Here is a 6,000-nt window from a genome sequence, read left to right on the forward strand (position 1 = left end):
CACTGCTCAGTCTTGTTTTGTAACTTGTTATGTGTTGATATGTTGAGTAGTTATTCTCCTGCTGGACTCAATTTCTTTGTCAGTGAGGCTTCAGAATTATTTAGTCATCACCTGCTGCTTGTTCAGACTGATTTTAGACGGGCATATTTTCCATTATGTTGCCGTGCATATTAGATATGTTCAACTGGGAGGAGAGAGTCAAACTTTGAACTGATTTGTTTTCCATTACCAAAGTTAAGAGAACACATTGGCAATTTACTCCTCCCTGGAATTATTGTGAGGCTGAGTTGTAAAGTACACACAGCTGTGTGCCTTCGAGCATCAAACATAAGTGAGGGCTTATTCACACACTAATAAATGTTAGAGCATTTCTGGAAATGTATTAACTTGCTATTCTGTGGCAGTTACCTGTCAAAAAAACCTGAGTGAAGAATGTAAGATTCCTATTTTCACCAGTTTTTTGAAAGTTTGCTGTCAATGTTGGTGTTTTATTGCACAAAAATAATCTTTGGTATAAAGAGCAATTCCGTTAAGCCTCCCAAAATGGGAATATTTTACAATATTTTTAGATGAGCTTCCACCTGCTACTCTCACGTGTCAGTGGTTTTGCACAGTGGTTTAATGAAGTGTAGTTCAGAAAACTAAGCAATTGCAAAGTTTGTCCGCTAAAGCCTTTCACAAATGAAACCAGACATGTTTGCACAATGGCAGGCAGGCAGAGCGTCTTAATTTACCATCTGTCAGAGGAAATGCAATAGTGAATTGGTGAGTACTCCAGCTTAGCACCTAGGCCAGGAAACAGGTCTGTTTGAGTTGTTTTCCAGAGAGGTATGGATTTGAGATCGAGGTGGGGTTAGGCATATGTGGGACATTTCAATTAAACTATTGCTTAGGCCTGGTTTAATTTAACTGTGAAAAAGTGCTGTTTGCAGATGTGGTGTTTGGACAAATTGTGTCAAACCACTGTCACAAAGTTCACACTGTCTGGCTTTTGAAATGATAGAAACCACTTATTTCTCATTTGCTTTTTCTTCTTTGTTTGTAGAGATGAACCAGGGCAAAGTGAAATGCTGTTATGTTTTTATGTCTCCAGATTGGCTAAGTAAGTGTCATTTGCAGTCTGGGGCGAGGTGAGACTAACTTCTTTCAAAAGTCTTTGATGGAGATTCACTGTGTAAAACATTTCCCTTGGGTTGTTCACCTTTACCAGCCAGGTGAGAATCACCATCTGGTGCTGCAGCACACAATAACGAACGGAACAAATTGGGAACAGAAGCAATTCCCTGCTAACATTCTCTACACCAGCAGTTGCAGAATGCACAAAATGCTCCAGTTCAAAGCCGTTGCTGTAAATCTGCTGCCGTGCCAGGTGATGGCAGTGCTGATGGCTCCCGAGGAAAGCTCTCCCTGCAGCCCCGGTTGCAATGCTTGCCTCCACTGGAGTTCAGCGAGGAGCTGGCAGTGCTGCTGCACGTGTGCTCTAATACAAAGTACAGTTATTTGTCATCTATTTGTTCCCCTTTCCTCACTATCAGGCCCTGAAGGTCCTGTGAACCAAGTCAACCAAACATATTTCTTCTTCCCCTCCCTGCTGGCCTCAAGATTCCTGGGCTCCAGGCCGATTACTCTCTTCCTTGCTGGCCTTGAAGGTCCCAGGCACCCGGCCAGCCCAGGGCTGTTAATGATCCCACCACTGAACAGGGAGGTGTAACAGCACCCAGAGCACTGGCTATAAAGTCATGGAGTTAGAAATCCTAAGTGGAGAATTCGGACTGGTGCTGAACAGTGAGACCCATGACCACCTTGTGGCCACAGTTGCCTCCTCCATCCTCTGCTTCCTCGGGATTGAATGAGTGACTTATTCTATTACATGATTTCCAAGTCTGTATTATGATTGTTGTATTGATACAGCAAACCATGTACTAAGATCCTCCAGCCTGCAGAGGGTCCTGGTGATAAGAAATTATAATTTGTGTTATAAATTGTACTAAATTGATTCTTCTTGTGGAAATCCTGTGACATACTAATCATAAGTTCTATGCTATACTAATCATAATATGGTCTTTAAGAAAGCTTTAACTGTAACTACAATTTAGTGCTGTCTTCACTCTGAAGATCCCTAAAATCCTGTCTGTCCCCTTACTGTCAGGTATAACAGGCTTAACTTAAAAGACAGAAACCACCAGTAGTATTGCGTTGACAGAATGTTGTCTTTGCAACCTCAGGCTGTGAATTGGAGTTGGTAGAATTGTGTATTTCATCCTGTAGCTCACGTTCAAACAGCTTTTGTAATTCCAGGTGTGCTTAGGTTTATACCCAGGCAGTGCAGGGCCCATCCTCCTGCTCTCAGCAACAGCACAGCCATTTCATGGGTGGAAACTGCTGCTGCTCTTCCCTTGCAAGGTCAGAATAAACGGAGCAGCATCAGCTGGCTGGCTGGGATGGTTCCAGCAGGTAGATGCTGGGACTGCTGTTGTGCAGAGTGTTCTGTGTACACATGGAGTAGCCTGTGTTCCCAAGAAACAAGCCCACGAGAATCCAGCTGCTGGAGTGGCACATTGGGTTATCAACTACAAGAATTACGAGTTGAGAGTGGCAGTGACTCGTCTGCACAACCTCAGGTAGGTCCCACTTGACAGAGGTGGGCACAGGTCAGGCTGGTACCTGTGCCAGTTTGATCTCACTCCTTCCTCAAATGCAAAACAAACTTTCATGTGTTTGTACCATTTACCTGAAATGGGGGGGGGGGATGCATCACTAAAAGTAATTCACACTGTTTAGGACTTGGTTGTAAGGTAATATGAGACTGAGGCAGCATCACAAAGGGGACCAAGTGCCTTGGGAACACTTGGGCATTGACGAGCAGTTCCAAATGTTTGTGTTGCATCAGCTCTGCAAATGCTTTTTGTTGCAGCGCATAAAAGATACAATACCTGTCAACATTAGCTTTGTAAAGAGAGACCGTTTTCTTCTGTTGACTAATTATCCAGTGAATATATTCAGTTTGAAGAGACACTTCAATAATTTAGCAGGCATGTGCCGGGTAATATAGGAGCTTTTGTCTTACTTGTGGCATAGATCTTCAACCCTGTGTAACTCAATCTCTGGCTTTATGTATTCAAGGAAGTGTTTGGTATAGCTCCTGTATCAAGTGCCACCGAAAAGCAGGCCTAGATAAAAGATTAAGGTAATACTCTCAACTGTGCATAGGGAAGGTTTACCCTTTACTGCCCAGTGTATCTTTTGCAGGCAATAATTGCTTTCTACGTGTGAGGTGTGGATATCCTGAGATGCAACAATGGGTTTGTTGTAGCAACAGAAAAATGCTGGAAACTGCATGTTAAATACCCCAGTCAGCTAAGTCTCTAATTCTTGATGGTGTATCAACAAATGCTTTGTAGTTTGATACAGAATGCTTTGTGTCATTAATGTTTCTTAAATGCAGATTATTGATTTGCTGGACCAGATAAGGGGAGCGAGGTTCAGTTCCTCTGAATGCTATGAAGCAAAACTCCAGTGATTTTCTTTAACTCCTCCCGAGGTACTTACAGTTATGCCAGAAAGGTTCAAATGTCCTTTTCTGACCCACTGTCAGCTGGTTCAATCACCTTCCTCTGGCAGCCTTCAATAAAAGGAGATATATTTTGTTTAGAATAAGCCATGATTACTGTACTCAGTAAAGTGCACAGATAATTCAGTAGCTCAAACTGTCCTCAAACGACTAAAACTAGAATTCAAATACAATCTTTACAATCTTTTTTTCTTTGGAAGGACAGCTGTCTGCCATGCTCCTGCTGTAACACAGGGTGGGATTTATATGGACTCAGGTATCACTTATTGACAGGTAATTGCCTTCTGCAGATACCTGACTCTTTTCCTTGGAGGTCTCCCTTTCCTATGTAATGTTCATTCTTGGTCTGTTGCAGACACTAGCTGGTTGTTTAAGCATTAATGTTTAATTATGGAACAGTATCTATATAATTATAAAGAACAAATTTTACATCTGTTGAGTGTTGTCAGACTTCGAACATGAGCATGTTGCATTTCAGAAACACATTCACTGGACTGAAACAGCTTTTCACAAAACCACAGAAAGATGGGAGATGTGTATTTAAAGAGAACAGCTTAGCAAAACCTTTTTCATTGAACTCTTCTCCTATAGAGCTTTTGTTCAGCCATAGGCTGCGTGATGCAGTTGGATTGGAGTCATTCTATAGTGCTGACCTGTGTCTTTCTCCATGGCTGAGGTCATCCAGTTCATCATCTGAGCACTTTTCTTTGGTGGTCCTGCCAACAGCAGTAGGGAGACGAGAGAGATGATTGAACTCTCCAAACGATTCTGAACTGGCTTGGCCCAGGGAAATGTTCACCCCTAGTAACCTACTTTCTCTTAGTAGGCCTCCTTACCTTCATGGGTAGTTCTGTCATGATTACCCTTCTGATAAGGAAACAGAAGAATTGTTTTTTCTTCTTGTAGGCTGGTGAAAATGTCCTTTGAGGTAGGACTGACCTTGGCACCCTGAGGCTGGCAAAAGGAAAATCATGCTCTAAGAAGCAGAATGGATTCCTGGTTTAGTACTGATCCATACGCTTCATTCACGAGCTTGACTTGACCTCAAAAATGCAGATCAAGTGATCTGTCAGCCTTTGTGTCCTTCTGAGAATGCATGTAATACATGCCTTCTTTATTGTCTTACCCTGTTCTCTAACTAAAAGCATGATGTGGTTAGGAACTGGTCCGTGTGATTTGCAGGAAATGGGCTGCCTTTGTTTCACTTGTCATGTTCAGCTGATGTTATTGTCCTGTGGCAATGTTGGGGACATCGTGTTGCTGGCAACTGCCTGTTGAGCTGTTGATGCTTTTCCTCATCAGCACTGACTGTGATGCTCCAGTCGATGGGATGTGGGTGTTGGACTGTCGGGAACTTGATGGCATTGCCCAAGTAAGCTTTGACCTTTGCAGTCTGTGATTGTGCTGCACTTCTGTGGCACCATCTTTTTGTGAAAGGCCCATTTTGGGCTTTTTGAGATCATGCAGAAGCTGGAATCATTCAGATTTCAGTCCAGGGAACTGTGGTTTTCTTTTTGAATACCTTTCCAGGCTGCATGGATACACCTTCTGTATCCAGTGCTGATATGTTGGTTTGTTGTCCTGACATTTCAATTGTGTTCATATCCTGTTCAGAGCCACTGATTCAGCAACGAATCTTTGCTGCCTTGTGTTTGAATAGAGTAGACATGGTAACTAGAGGGCTCTAAGAGTTTCTAACGAAACCTTTAAAGAAGGTAAATTACATACAATGCCAGTATTTGTGTGTGTGTGTGTGTGTATGGTATTCTGCACTTGCCCAGGTTCACTGTGGGCATTAAATACCTCCTAAAAGTATCACAACTGGAGGGATGATATCAGAGTCTGTATTAGTAAGGTCTAAAATACAGCAACCTGGAGAAAAGGACCATCAGGTCAAGAAGTGATCCATGGGTGAGACCTGGGTGTGGTCACCTGTGTGAAACTGGATAAAAAGGGCCTGGCTGAGGTCTGACCCAATGCTATCGATGTGTTCCAGCTCTGGAGTCACTTTTCTTTCACTGTTGAGAATGTCTGTTATGTCCACACAACTGTGTTGTACATCCCAGAGCTGAGATATCTTGTTTAATGTTCTTCTGTGTCCTATTCCCTGTCTGGAGTGTGTGGACAGTTCTTGCTCAGTTTGTACCACCAGTGTCACGTGCACTCCCATGAAAAGGTCATGGGATGTGGCCCTGGCAGCTCTGGCACAGATTGTTAGAAGCCTTCTGGCATTTTCTTTTTTTAAATCAGAAAATACCACTTAGTTTTATCATAACATCTCCACAAATATTTGGCAAAAAAAAATGTAATTATTAATGCTGTTTCAAAAGGCCTGAACTGAGCTTCCTTCCTTTAAAGAACATTAAATGATTTCTTGCTCATTTTCAAATGTAGTTTTATGTTTTTCAAAATGCTAACTAAAGTATGAA

The sequence above is a fragment of the Chiroxiphia lanceolata genome, chromosome 17 (genome assembly GCF_009829145.1).
Source record: "Chiroxiphia lanceolata isolate bChiLan1 chromosome 17, bChiLan1.pri, whole genome shotgun sequence".
Taxonomy (NCBI): domain Eukaryota; kingdom Metazoa; phylum Chordata; class Aves; order Passeriformes; family Pipridae; genus Chiroxiphia; species Chiroxiphia lanceolata.